This window comes from Equus caballus, chromosome 8, assembly GCF_041296265.1.
Source record: "Equus caballus isolate H_3958 breed thoroughbred chromosome 8, TB-T2T, whole genome shotgun sequence".
In the NCBI taxonomy this organism is placed as follows: Eukaryota; Metazoa; Chordata; class Mammalia; order Perissodactyla; family Equidae; genus Equus; species Equus caballus.
Genome location: NC_091691.1, coordinates 47701581 through 47715350, shown reverse-complemented (window position 1 = coordinate 47715350; position 13770 = coordinate 47701581). Strand labels below are relative to the sequence as shown.

General features: G+C 44.0%; 1 long non-coding RNA gene across 1 annotated transcript in view; it reads right to left on the bottom strand.

Annotated features, from left to right (window-relative positions):
* Positions 1-5896: 5896 nt before the first annotated feature.
* Positions 5897-13770, bottom strand: part of LOC138915257 (uncharacterized) — a 74768-nt gene continuing 66894 nt past the window's right edge. The window contains exons 2-3 of the long non-coding RNA XR_011420946.1: positions 8550-8691; positions 5897-7539 (exon numbers count right to left, since the gene is read on the bottom strand). This is a non-coding gene — a long non-coding RNA (uncharacterized lncRNA). The remainder of the gene's footprint in view (positions 7540-8549; positions 8692-13770) is intronic.

Sequence of the window (13770 nt, the reverse complement as noted above, 5' to 3'; positions counted from 1 at the left end):
GGTACTAGAGGTTAGGATTTCAACATATGAGTTTTAGGGGGAAACAATTTAGCCTATAACATGTGAGAAATGCCTAGAACATGGAACACTTTCAACAAATGCTGGCTCCCTTCTCTCCCCAACTTCCAAGGTTTGGCACAAAGAAGACGCAGCATGCAGGACAGGCTCTTTGAGTGGTTTGTTTAGGTTCCTTGACACAGATACTAAAATGCAAGATAATCCCATAAAAATGAGATGTCCATTGCTGCTCATCTGAACTCCTTCAGTTTAAAAACAGAGGCAAACTAGACTTCACTTTACATCGCAAAAAGAGTACGTCAAGGTACAAAGAGGAGCTTTTTCACTCCAGAGCTCTCAGCTCCCTTTGATTTAACGTCGATCAAAGTCAATCAAAAACCTGCAACGACGATGACAATGACGATGATGTGACAGGGGTGGTGATAGCAGCTAACGTTTACTGAGGACATACACACATGGAGCCCTTCAAATGCACGCTCCCATTTGATTTCTCATAACAACTTCTACAAATGGATAGCTGTGTGTGGTCTTTCAAATGAACTGGTTTTTTTTTTTAAAAGAGAACACGGGGGCCAGCATGGTGGCACAGCGGTTAAGTGTGTACATTCCGCTTCAGCGGCCCGGGGTTCACCGGTTCAGATCCCTTGTGCAGACATGGCACTGCTTAGCACGCCATGCTGTGGTAGGCATCCCACATATAAAGTAGAGGAAGATGGGGATGGATGTTAGCCCAGGGCCAGCCTTCCTCAGCGAAAAGAGGAGGATTGGCAGCAGTTAGCTCAGGGCTAATCTTCCTCAGAAAAAAAATTTTTTAAAAAAATAAAGGAGAACACATTGGGAATTTCTACATGTAAGAAAGGATAAAATCAGTGTTGATTTCATGAGAGGACTCAGCAGCTCAGATGATCCTTGTCACTCTAAGTGTAGTTTTGCTGATATTAAAGGACAAATAAACTACATCTGGATTGACTAGAGAATACTGACATCCACTTTGGAACTGGAGCACCTTCTGGAGCACAGAGATTCCTCGATGGGTGTTGACTGACCTGGAGAGCTGGAGACAGCTTGCTTGCGAGGGCTTCTCTACCTCACACACTCCTCTGCGTGCCATGAAGAGAAACAGATATTTGTGGAAGGAATGATGCACCACCCCAGCGGGCTCCCAGTTACGTTATCCTTTCAGAATCTGCAGGGCTAACGGCTCCGATGGGCTCATTGGTCAAGCAGCTCTGTCTGTGCTCCTCTTATGGATACCCAAGAGACCCCCAAGAACACACTGCTGCAGAGGGAAGGGGATCACCACTTGGCCTTGGTAATTTACTCTCAAGTGCTTTGGAGGTTTTGAGCAAGAATCTTAGTCATGTGAACATATCTGTAAAACAATTGCTGGAAAAACAGAAAGACCAAACACTGAAATTCCAAAATTTTTACTTAATGGCCCTTCTACATGCACCTCCCAGGAGAGACGGATGTAGCGGCTGCCACTGACAGTGATGGAAACACACATTTTGAAATGTTTCAAGTCATAGAGACATCTAGGCCATGGTGAGGCCTGTTGGATTCTGCTTTGCCTACTGCTGTCAGAAGAGGCAGGCTACCTTCCTGCATTTAGCTCAATGGAACCACCATCAGCAAGAGTCAAGTGTACATTGCTTTCAGTGACTCTCCCAGGCTTGTACAAAGGCATAGTGGAGAGAGATGCATGCAGTGTGCACTCGGGGAACTGCTTTCCATCAGTTCACTCTCTGGACATGCTCAGGCCTGCGGGCAAGGCTTTGAGTTTCTGGCCTGCTGTCAACCCCATTGAGCAGCAGCCTTGGCTGGGTCATACACAGAATTTTTTCTGTCTGAAGGATGACCTGGTTAGCAAAGGACAAATAGTAGAGCTCCCAAAAAATAATTAAGTCTTTGGACCCTTTTCTGCAAACACAAATCTGTGTGAGGTTTTCTGGAGCGAATGCTGTGGACTGCATTCCAAAGGCCGAGAGGCAAAACATCACCCTGGTCAGTCACCCATGTTCTCTCCATAAATAGCTCCATGCCTTTCCGAAGCCACAAGACAGTGTTCGGCAGTCCGGTGTATGGTACTAGCCGGATGGCAGCTTTAACTGACAGATGTGAATATGACAAAGACAACAGGGATGGACAGAGGGCACATTCAGTCAAACCAGTCTGTTGGACGAGTCATTTAACTAGTCCAGGCCTCAGTTGGCTCCGCTCTAAAGTTAGGCTAATAACTCTGTTCCACAAGGTTATTCGTTTAACCAGAACACATCTGTCTGCCTCGTACCATGCCAAAGGCTGGTGGTGAGGAGCAAACAGCAGAATACACGAGGGCCCATCAGAGCAGCTGCCTCATAAAAAGCCCTCCGGAAACCTTGGTTGACTAGGGGGAGGGATTGGGGAAGGAGGGAGCCTTGGGCCTGCGATCTTTAAAAATGTGGATGTTTATTCAGATTCCTGAATTATTTATTAAAAGTATTAAAAATTGCTTTCTTCTGCGGGAATAATGATTAAGCACCAGAAACAGACAACCAAGACCCTGGGAAGAGAGAATTAACGCAGGAATGGTGAGCTCTGTTCCAGCTTAGGGGACCTTGACTGAGCTGGACGTATGTGAGTGAACTCTCAGGAGAATCTAGGGCTTCGAATCCAGGTTCAAATAGGTAAAGAGCGGAGGGGAAAGGTGCCAGTGGGTTGGGAGGAAAGTGATGAAAGGGGCAAATTAATATGTTACATGGAAAAGTATAGCAGAATTCCTGGGAAAAAACTAATAGACGTGTTTATCCCGTGAGAAGCCTTAGTGATTTCAGTGGTTGGCTGGAGGGAGGGGAAAACTGAGCTAGCATTAATCACGCTCCCAAGTTCAACTCCAACTTCTAACAAAATAGACAATAGCTGGTAACGCTGCTCCTGGTCCGCACAGGCCCCCAGGGGCAAGGCCTGGCTAGAATACCCAATAAGATTTCAGATCAGGCCTGGAAACTTGTGCATTTGAGCTTATTCTGGAACACACGCTACATGTAGAAATGGATTTTTCTCAATCTAATTTTAAGAGAATTCAAACTCAATAAGAGTAACTGGGTGCCTGAGATAATCCTCTACGTTTTTTCTCAAGAGAAGCATTTTGTGCAGAGACCAGACAATGCCACTGACCATCGCTATGTCAAGCCCAAGTTTGGAAAGTAGCTTTTTTTTCTGTAATAGAAAAGCAGAAGTCCTTTTAAACTGCCGTTTACCCTCCCGTTGCCTTTCCCTCATGTTTCGTGATTTCTTTCGGCTTTATCACGTTCCTCTAAAGGGTTAATAAAGACGACCTTAGGGATTAGCGCTTCAAAACACCTCCTGAGTGGGGACCACAGGTAACAGGTCAAAACGGACACCATGCTGCCCATACAATGCCTGGTGGGTGTGTGCCCCTTAGGAAACAAGGCCACCCACAGGAAAATAAGGAATTGGCTGAACTTGGGAAAAATCACAGATGCATTTTTTCTTCCAATGATAGATGCAGTAGAAATCAAGGGGGGGCGGGTTCACTATGGGGAGAGTAGGAGAGAAGGTGAGGTGCAGACAAGACAGCAGACAGGGGAAGTAACGGCAAGCCAGAGCATCCAGTGCACCCAATTTGCGAGGAGGAGCCCCTCCACATGCTGGAGAGTCTTCCACGCCAAAGACTGATGTTCAGGATAAGTCCAATTTTAGCCCAGGAGAAATAAACCAACTACAGGGCAAAAGGTTTGAGAAGAAAAAAAGTGTTGTTCCAAGTATGTGATGTCATCCACATCCAAAATTTCTAGGTCAAACACATTGAGGAACTAATGTGGGAGAAGGAAAGCAGCCTGACCTCTCAGCGCCCAGGGCGGGGCCAGCGGCTGCCCTCGTCCTCACCACTGATGTCCTGGCCCAGCTGGCGGGCAACGGGAGGGAAGCTGAGGCCTTGCACCTCTTGATTCTTGGGCCATACAGAGTGGGGAGTCTCTAACTCATATTCCCTTTAATTAAAGGGAATACAACCTTTCGTATGATGATGATGGTGACGAAACATCTCAAAAGAGAATGGGGGCATACACAGGTTTATATCTTACCCGAGCTCTGTGGAAGGCAAGAGGGCTTAGAAGAGTAAAATCTTGTTTGCTCACGCGGCTCTGAGTAACTTAAGGGGGAAAAAGCTCAGAAAGTAATTGATTAGATGCCAATTCACATAGCTCACTTAGTCTGCTTTTTATTATCAGTATTTCTTTAAAAGGCTAATAGATCCTGTTCTTGACAAGCACGAAGCCAGAGGTGGGCTCTTATCCAGTGTTTTCATTTTTCAGCCCTCAAGAGGCAATGATTAGATCTTAATATTGAATGCACAAACCACACTCACTGTGTGAACTCTCTAAGAGGGCTCTCCACCTAGGGATAAAAAAAAGTGAAGAAGTTTATTGGAAGGATTGTAAGAGGCAGGGGGAGGAACAGTTGGGTCTCTTTGGGCCAGCCGATCAGCGATGCGTTGATTTCCTCATGACCACTCTGAATCTGCTGTCCCGGGAGGGGGAAACCTGAGAAGGCTGGACTTCAGTGATTTCATTCCCAGTCTAAGAATAGCCAAACCTGGGGCAGAGAGGAGCAAGCAAAAGTCAACCAGTGAAAGAGCATTTGCAAATTGAGCTAAGTCCTATGAATCTTACATAATAGCTGTGAGCAGAGTTTCTTTCTTCCACATCTCATAAACTATAGCTGAACTTAGGAAAACATGCCAATCAATGGATGCTCTCCGTAGATTACATGAGCTACAAGGAGCCAAACACGACTGAAATGTGCTTCCAGTCATAAGTTCCTGGCAACGCTTCTCAGAAGCATTACCCGATCCAACAAGCAATGGACGCATTTTCCTCTGTACAACATGGTCAAGATCAAGTTGCCACACATCGCACCTGTGTCCACCGGGGAACTGCCCTCTCCACATACCGAAGGTGCAGCCCTCTCTTCTTCGTAGTGGGGTTGATTAGTGAGTCTCTGGGTGTGCCCTCAGGGGTTAGCTGACCACATTGCTCACCAGCCCAGCAAGTCAAAAGGGAAAAGATCTTTTCTCCAAGGAAAAAGATGTGCAAGCGCACGGATGGCCTGAAGCCTCACCTCTGGGGTTAGCTCCTGAGATAACGCCAGCTCCTTCTGACGTCAGAATCTCCCTGAGGTGCTGGAGGGGCTGGCTGAGCTGGACCTCCTTTCCAATGTTTGGTTGGTTAGAGATACATACAATGTTTCAATGTTTACAGAACAGTATTCAGAACATAGCCTCCAGTATAACTAATGTGTAGAAGTGGCAACAGAGATGAGTCCAAATATTAGAAAGGCAATGCACAAATCAGTCTCATTACGTTAAGGGCACAGAGATGTTGCCCGTCATTGCCTTCTGCGCTGAGGGTGAGCCCATTCTGTGCTCCCAGGAGCCTCGACCAACAGGTGATAACACTCAACCCAGGGGATGGTGTCGCAGGTGAGGGGGTGGAGCGCAAACCCATCTTTTCCGTCCCGTTAGGAGGGAGACGCCATGAACAGCTTTTCCCCCAGAGTACCTTACAAATATATTAGTTTTTAAAGGGGGGGTAAATAAGTTTGAGCCTTGGCAAATTTGTTACTATAACCATAGCACAGTCACTGCGAAACCCAAATATCACTGGCTTTCTTATTCTGCTTTGTCTACTCTCTTTTTCCCACGGCTCTTAATTCAGAAGTGCTCAGCCAGGGTCTCACCCTTTGTGGCCCAATGGGATGCATATTTTTGAAGGCTGATACACAGTTTGGAAAGGTACCATCACACATTCGTGTGGAGTTTAAAGAGCTGGCAGCATCAAGCCAGCTGCTAGTACTCTATATTCAAAAGGCAATATTATTTTTTCTAATTTTTTGAATTAAAACTCTTTCATAGGATAGGGTTTGTTCACTGCCTCAGTGGTGTCTGTCGTCTCCTCAGACTCTGGGCTGACACCTTCACTGCTGGACACCTGGGCACACGTTCCCAGCTGGGTGGAGCAGCCTCTAAGAGCTGCCAGATTCACAGAAAGTTCGTCATTCACAGAAAAGGAGTTAAGATGCTCCAGTGTAGCTCCTCTGAGGGGCATAGAACCTCTCAAGTTCTCTCCTGCTAACTCCTCGGTGGGCATTGAATACCAGCAACAGCACCAAAAATGGAGTGATTTCTTATACGAATGTACGTATTTATTCTTAAGGCCAAATGAAAGTCCACTAATCTCTTTTTAGACATTTTGGTAGGATGGCGTTTTTGCATGTGTGTGTGAGAGAGTGACACACAAAGCGACGGAGAGACAGGGACCCACCCCAGAGGAAGCCAGACCTTGTCCTGGCCTAATGGGAAGTCCACAGATGCAGCAAGGATCCCTGAGAAGTCACCAGTCTCTTCCAATCTTTACCATTTCACAGTTACTTCAGAAGTGGCTTTACTAGGAGTATCTCATTTAAGCCCAGAAGGAAGTTAATACACCAAGAGAAGCATTCAAGACCTTGATGCCTTTTGTTTGTAATTTCCTTGTGCTTTTTATGACCCCCAGAGCAGATAAATAAGGAGTGTTCACTAATTAGAGTCAGAAAACTCTCAACCCAAAATGTCTGGAAAGTCCTGCGTTCTGTTAGTTCTAACATGTACACATCAGTCAAGAGGATGTCTAATAGTGCAAGACAATAAAACCCCTTCATGTTTTCTGTTTTCGGGAAATCCTGCATGGTTTGCACTAGGGTCATAAAAAATTACTAATGTGTTTTCTCATGGCGCTGGGCCATAACACAAGGCCCTGTGCAGTGGTACTGTGTGCAGCCTGTAATCACAAACAAATGTATTCCACCAGCAGATGAGATGTTATATGAGAAAGTGTGAGAGGTTAGAGCTTGAGCTGGGGTGTCAGCTATGAAGCAGGTCCCTCCACAGTCAAGACCCCTGAGGCCATGCAAATAAAAATGACAGTGCCTGGGAGGTGGGGGCGTGGGGGATGCCAAGAGGGATGAGGTCACCACAATGAGCATCCAGCTTCCCTCTGAATGGGAAATAAGAAAAGGCTTCAACTCTGGTGCTATCTGGACTAAGAAAGGAGATGGGATTTGTGGGTCAGGTGAGGGGAGAGGTGGGAATTCCCATGAGGCGGAGACAGGTGACATCAGTGGGTATCTCAGAGGGGGAGATAGCCAAACACCAGCAGTCCTGGAGCCAGCCTTGTATCAGCGAGTGAAATGGGTGTCCGCTTCTATCACCACTTACTTGACAGGTCCGATGTCAGGGTTATGTGAGAGGTGGTCAACGTAATGCCGAGGTTTGCCACCCGCTCCAGGTCTGGCTTGGAAGGACGTTCAGGGCTGCTTTCAGAGACCAAGTATCATTGCGATCATTCTGTCCAGATGAAAGGAAATTCTTATAAAGAAGTTGATGTGTTTTGCTTTAGTCTCCAAAGAGGATTTTTGAGCTGTGAACAGGGATATTTCTCCAAGGGAGTTCCTGTGACAAGTAGGAGTCTTTTCCAGAATTCTCTGAGGTGAAAAAAAATTCCATAGGGGCAATACAATCAGATTACTCAGAAACAATGCATCTCCCCAGAAACAGTAGTGTGCCCTGGAAATGCACAAGATAAAAATCGTGGCTCCACCACTCCCTAACTGATTTTGAGCAAGTTATTTATGCTCTCCAAACCTTTGTTCCCTCCTCTGAAAACAGGGAGACAAACATCTGCCTTAACGATTGTTGTAAAAATAAATCTCCCACTTTAGTCACTACCTTTCTGCCAACAACTTCCAGGTCCTTTTTGTCTGGCCCCAATTTCTCTTCTGGGTTTCGTATTCATATACTCTCTCTCATGTCCCACAGGCTCTTCAAAACCAAATGTTCCAAACTGAAATCACCATCTTTGCTACCTCTAACCCCAAAGACCAGTTTTCTACTCAAAGATGCCATCACGTGTCGTCAGAAACCTTGGAAGTCTCTCTAATTTCTTCCTCTCCATCACCACTCTCAGACCAAATATATCACCAAATCTTTTGATTCCAGCTCTTTTGAAACTTTCTGGCTATCTCCATTCCTAGTTTGGGTGGCACCATTTCAAACCCAGATCATTGCAAGAGTCTCCTGGCTCTAATGTTGGCCCATTCTCCCAACCCATTCTCTATTCTCCATCCAGAGATCTTTGGAGAGAGCAGGTCTGTTTGGTTCACTCCCTGCTTAAATGGCTTCCCATTGTCCTCATGGTATTTCTTACCCTGGCTTGCCAAGGTCTGGTCCTTTCTTACCACCCCAGTGTCCTCTTTAGTCTCCACAGTTCCTGACACTATAAGTTTTCTCTAGCCATACTGAATTTTGTTCACTTTCACTCATCTCTGGGCCTTCACAGACGTTGTTCTCTCTGCCTGGAATCCACTTCCCTCCCCCTTATCTGACTAATTGCTACTCATCCTTCAGATTCCCCACTTAGATAACATCTCTCACAGGAGACTTCCTCATGCCCCCAAGGCTAGATAGGTGCCCCTCTCATGTGCTGCCATATTACCTTGCAATCTCCATAACATAGGGACATACATAGATTTCATCGTACTGGACTTTCCTGTTCCTGTCCATTCTCTCCACTAGATAGTAAACTCTTTGATGACATTGTATCTTCAGAGGTAGATATCAGACCACTCTATATGTACCTGTAAAGGAAGGAAGGGAGAAAGGGAGGGAGGGAAGGAAAATGAGAGGGAGGAAAGGAGGGAGGAAAAAAAGGAAGGAAGGCAGGGAGGGAAGGAATAATATGACATGATAAGCACTGAGCACAGAATCAGTCACATATCAAATGTTAGTCTCCACTCTATATTGATGAACCACATATATTTACTTTTCTTAACCAGGCTCTATAATTATTTTCCCACTCAGCAAAGTGAAGTCTCTTCACATCTAGATATGTTAAAGCTCTATAGTCAGCCAGTGTCCCCAAAACTCCGCAGGCTACATCAGTTTCAGAAGCCTCCAGATTGAAGGTTTCGTTTGTCTGACAAGGTCTTTATTCCCTGTCACTTCTTTTTTTAAATCAATAGACTTTATTTCCTAGAGCAGTGTTGGATTTACAGAAAGATTGAGTGGAAGTATAGAGTTCTCATCTACCCCCTCGCTCACCACCCACACACAGTTTGCCCTGTTGTAAACATCTTGCATTGGTGTGCTACATTTGTTACAATTGATGAACTAATATTGATACATTATTATTAACTCAAGTCCATAGTCTACATTAGGGTGCACTCTTTGTATTGCACAGATTTTGGGGGTTTTGACAAACGTACAATGACATGTATCTACCAGTATGGCATCATACAGAATACTGTCACTGTCCTAAAAATCTCCTGTGTTCTATTTATTTACTGTTCTCTCTTTCCCCCTGCCCCTCCTCCAAACCCCTGGCAACCATTGATCTTTTTATTGTCTCCATAGTTTTGCCTTTTCCAGAATGTCATACTGTTGGAATCATACAGCATGTAGCCTTTTCAGATTGGCTTCTTTCACTTATAATTAGCATTTAAGTTTCCTCTATGTCTTTTCATGGTGATAGCTCTTCGTGGTGATAGCTCATTTCTTTTTATGACTGGATAATATTCTATTGTATGGATCTACCACAATTTCTTTGTCCATTCACTTACTAAAGGGCATACTGGCTGCTTCCACTTTTTGGCAATTGTGAATAAACATTTACATGAAGGTTTCTGTGTAGACATAAGTTTTCAACTTACTTGGGTAAATCCCAAGGAGCACAATTGCTGGATCACATGGTAGACTAACTAGCTTTGTAAAAAACTGCCAAACTGTCTTCTAAGGTGGTGGTACTATTTTTTATTCTCACCAACAATGAATGAGAGTTCCTGTTGTTCCATATGCTTGTCATCATTTGGTGTCGTCGGTGTTCTGAATTTTCACCACTCTATAGATATGTAGTGGGGTCTCACTGTTGCTTCAATTTGCAGTTCTCTAGACTTGTTTGTTGAGCATCTTTCATATGCTTACTTGCCATCTGTCTATCATCTTTGGTGAGCTTCAGGTTTTGGCCCACTTTTTAATTGGGTTGTTTGTTTTCTTATCATTGAGTTTTAAGAGTTCTTTGTATATTTTGGCTACAAATCCTTTATCGGACATGTGTTTCGCAAATATTTTCTCCCAGGCTGTCATCTGTCTTTCATTCTCTTAATCCCCTTCACTTTTGAATGATAGTTTTGTAGAATACAGAACTCCAGGTTGGTAGGTTTTTCTTTCAACGTTTTCAATATTTCACTCTGTAGGTAAGGTGCTTTATTTCTCTAGCTCCTTTTAGCATTTTATCTGTGTCTTTGATCTTCTGTAATTTGACTATCACATGCCAAGGTGTACACTTTTTGATATTTATCTTAACTTGGTGCTCTCTGAGCTTCCCGAATCTGTGGTTGGTGTCTGTTCTTGGCCATTATTACTTCAAATATTTTACCTACTCCATTCTCCCTTTCTTCTCCTTCTGGTGTTCCAATTATGCTTGTGTTCCATCTTTTGAGATTGTCCCACAGTTCTTGGATGTTCTGTTCTTTCATTTTGTTTCCATTTTTTCCCTCTTTGCATGTCAGGTTGGGAAGTTTCAATTGACATATCTTAAAGTTCTCTGGTTCTTTCCTCATTCACGTCCAGTCTGCTGATGACTCTATTGAACTAGAGCTTCATTTCTATTAAAACTTTTTTTGCATCTAGTCTTTCTTTTCTCTCTTCCTTAGAGTTTCCATCTCTTTGCTTACTTTACCCACTTGTTTTGCATGTTGTCTATTTTTTTCCATTGCAGCCCTATATATGTTAAACATAGTTATTTTAAATTCTCTGTCTCATAATTCCAGTATCTGTGTCATAACTAAGTCTGGTTCTGATGCTTGCTTTGTTTGTTCACACTGTGTTTTCTCTTGCCTTGTAATATTTTGTTGAAAGCCTGACATGATGTAATCGGCAGTCGGCCTTTAGTGTGAGGTTTTATGATAATCTGGCTAGCAGTTGGGTTTTGCTTAACGTTTGCTGTAGCTGTAGGTGCCAGAAGATTCAAATTCCTCTTCCATCCTTGTTTTGTCTCCTCTGTTAATGTTGGGCTTCCCTAAGCACTCCTCCTTAGAGAGAGTCTGTGTCTTGCAGCTCTCTCAGCTGTAGGCCACTCTCATTAGACTGAAGCCATGTTGGTGGCGGTGGTGGGGGTAAGCAGAGTGTGGGGAGTCAGAGGAAGCATTCTATAATCTTATTAAACCTCAGTCTTTTATAGGAGCTGTTAACATCACAGGTGTTTCTTAGCTATCTCACCTTCCCACTTAGGTGAGACAGGAAGGGCAGAGGGGGTGTGTGTTGTTCGGGGGGAGATGTCTATGAAAATTAAATGTTGGGCAAAATTGTTGGGGCCTTATTTTACATTGACTACACCTATAAGCAGTGATGGGGCCATAAGTGTTGAAAAGAGGGAGAAGGACAAGTCTCTCAGGAGCCCTAACTTTGATGAAAGGCTGAAGATACAAGGATTGTGTCAAACAGAATTCTGGAGCAGAAGCATAGCAACTGGGGTGATCCAAGGTAATGTTAACTGGCTCATGTTTCCTCAGTGGGTTAAGGAAACTGGGAGACAAAACGCAGCTGAAACTAGTAAGGAAGGCTTGGATGCTATAAGGATTGGGATAGAATGAATGAGTCAACTAGACAGAATCTACAAGTAATAAAAATTATGGTCAGGGAGCTAAGCTACATCAAGGAACTGTGAGTGACCATGTGCGTCAACATAACAGAAACTGGCGTGTGTGTGAGTGACCAGGAGAAAGCAGCCCACCAGAGAACATCAAGCTTAGACATTATAGATCTGTGCTGGCTATTTCACCACCGCGGACATTTGACATGAAGAGTGAGAAGGATAGAGGGGAGAACTTTCCCCAACGGCAGAACATACTAGATATTTTAAAAGTTTTTTTGAAGCACTTCATGATCCTAAATTAGCAACTAATATACCCAATTGACACCTTCAGTCCATCTGTGAGCCCCATTCAATTCCTACCCTAACTCAGTACGCTTCATTCTTCCCTTCTGATTAACCCAGACTTGGTGATAATATCACTACTGGCCAGCCCAGTTTGCTCAAGGTCAAAAGAGCAGAAAAACAAACCAAAACAAAACAAAAATCTGGTTCCATGATTTTTCAAATTATTTGTGTTTTACAATTAAAAAATTCTGCTTCAGTCTCATTACTTCATAGTTACCTCTGATATAGAGGCAAACTCTAATATTTTTTCACATTTTAGTAAGGTAGTTTTACTTTTTAAAAACTATGCCAGAGAAACCATATGACTGAGGGAGAACAGAACAGAGTAAATGGGAGGGGACAGCTGTCTCACAATACAAGGACATGATGGATAGATTGTGTATCATACAAGGACGTGATATATACATTATACATTGTGTGAGAGCATGATGTAACATTGTATATCATTCAAGGACATGATATATACATTATACATTGTACATGGGGATGATGTATAAGGCAGTCAAAATAAAATAAAGCAAAACAACACAGCTTCTTGTCTTTTTAGGACGGTGTAAGCAGATACATGGTCTTGGAGACAACTTCCTGAGAGACTTGAGTTTGAGCTTTACTTGAGATTTGGTTCATCTTAGAGCTGTAGGGTAAGATGTGACCATTCATTCAAAAATATTTATGAAGTGCCTACTATGTGCCACACATTGTTGTAGGCACTAGGGATATAGCCATAAAGAAAATAGACAAAAAATTCCCTGTCCACGTGGAGCCTACATTTTGTGGGTGGGAGAGAGAACACTGATAAAAAACTAAACAGGACATCGAGTCGATGATATGTGTCATGGGAAAAATGAAACAGGAGAGGGGAAGAGGGTGCTGGGATGGGGGTGCGTTTTCAATTTTAAATTGGTTGAGGAGGCCTTCTCTGATTAGGGATGTTTGAGCAAAGACCTGAAGGAGGTGTGGGCGTGAGCCATGGGGCTCCACGGAGGGAGAGCATTGCAGGCAGAGGAAACAGTTAGTATAAAATCCCCAAGTCAGGAGCATTTCTGGAATGTCGGAGAAACAGAAAGCAGGCGTGTGGCTGCAGAGGTGTTAGAAGGGGATGAGTAGAAAGAGACGAAATCAGAGAAGTTGTAGAGGACAGGTCATGGAAGGCTTCGTAAGTGATTGTGAAGATTTTGTCTTTTGCTGTGAGTGAGATGGGGGACCACTGGAGAGTTTTAGCACAGAGGTGACAAGAGATGACATTGTTTTAAAGGCTCACTGCTGTGTTATGGGTAGACTTTAGGGGTACCAAGGAGAAAGCTCTGGCTTATCATCCAGGAAGGAATCATGGTGGCTTGGCTAGGGTGGACGTAGTGGAGGTGGGAGAGGGTGTCACATTCTGGATACATTTCAAAGAGCCAACAGGATTTCCTGACAGACAGGGTGTGGAGTATGAGAGGAAAGAGGAGTCAAGATTTTAGTCTGAACATCTGGAAGAAAGAGTTGCCATTACTTGAGGTGGGAAAAACTGGATCGCAGCAGGTGTGGAGGAATGATCATGATCTTGGTTTGGCCTCCAAGGTTAGGAGGTTGGAAAGATAAGGAAGAGCTAGCGAAGGACAGTGGAAAGGAACAGCCAGTGAGGTAGGAGGAAAATGGAGAGAATGTGGTGCTCCGGAGATCAAGTAAAGAAAGTGCTCTAAGGAGGAGGGGTTGATCAACTATGTCAACTGTTCAG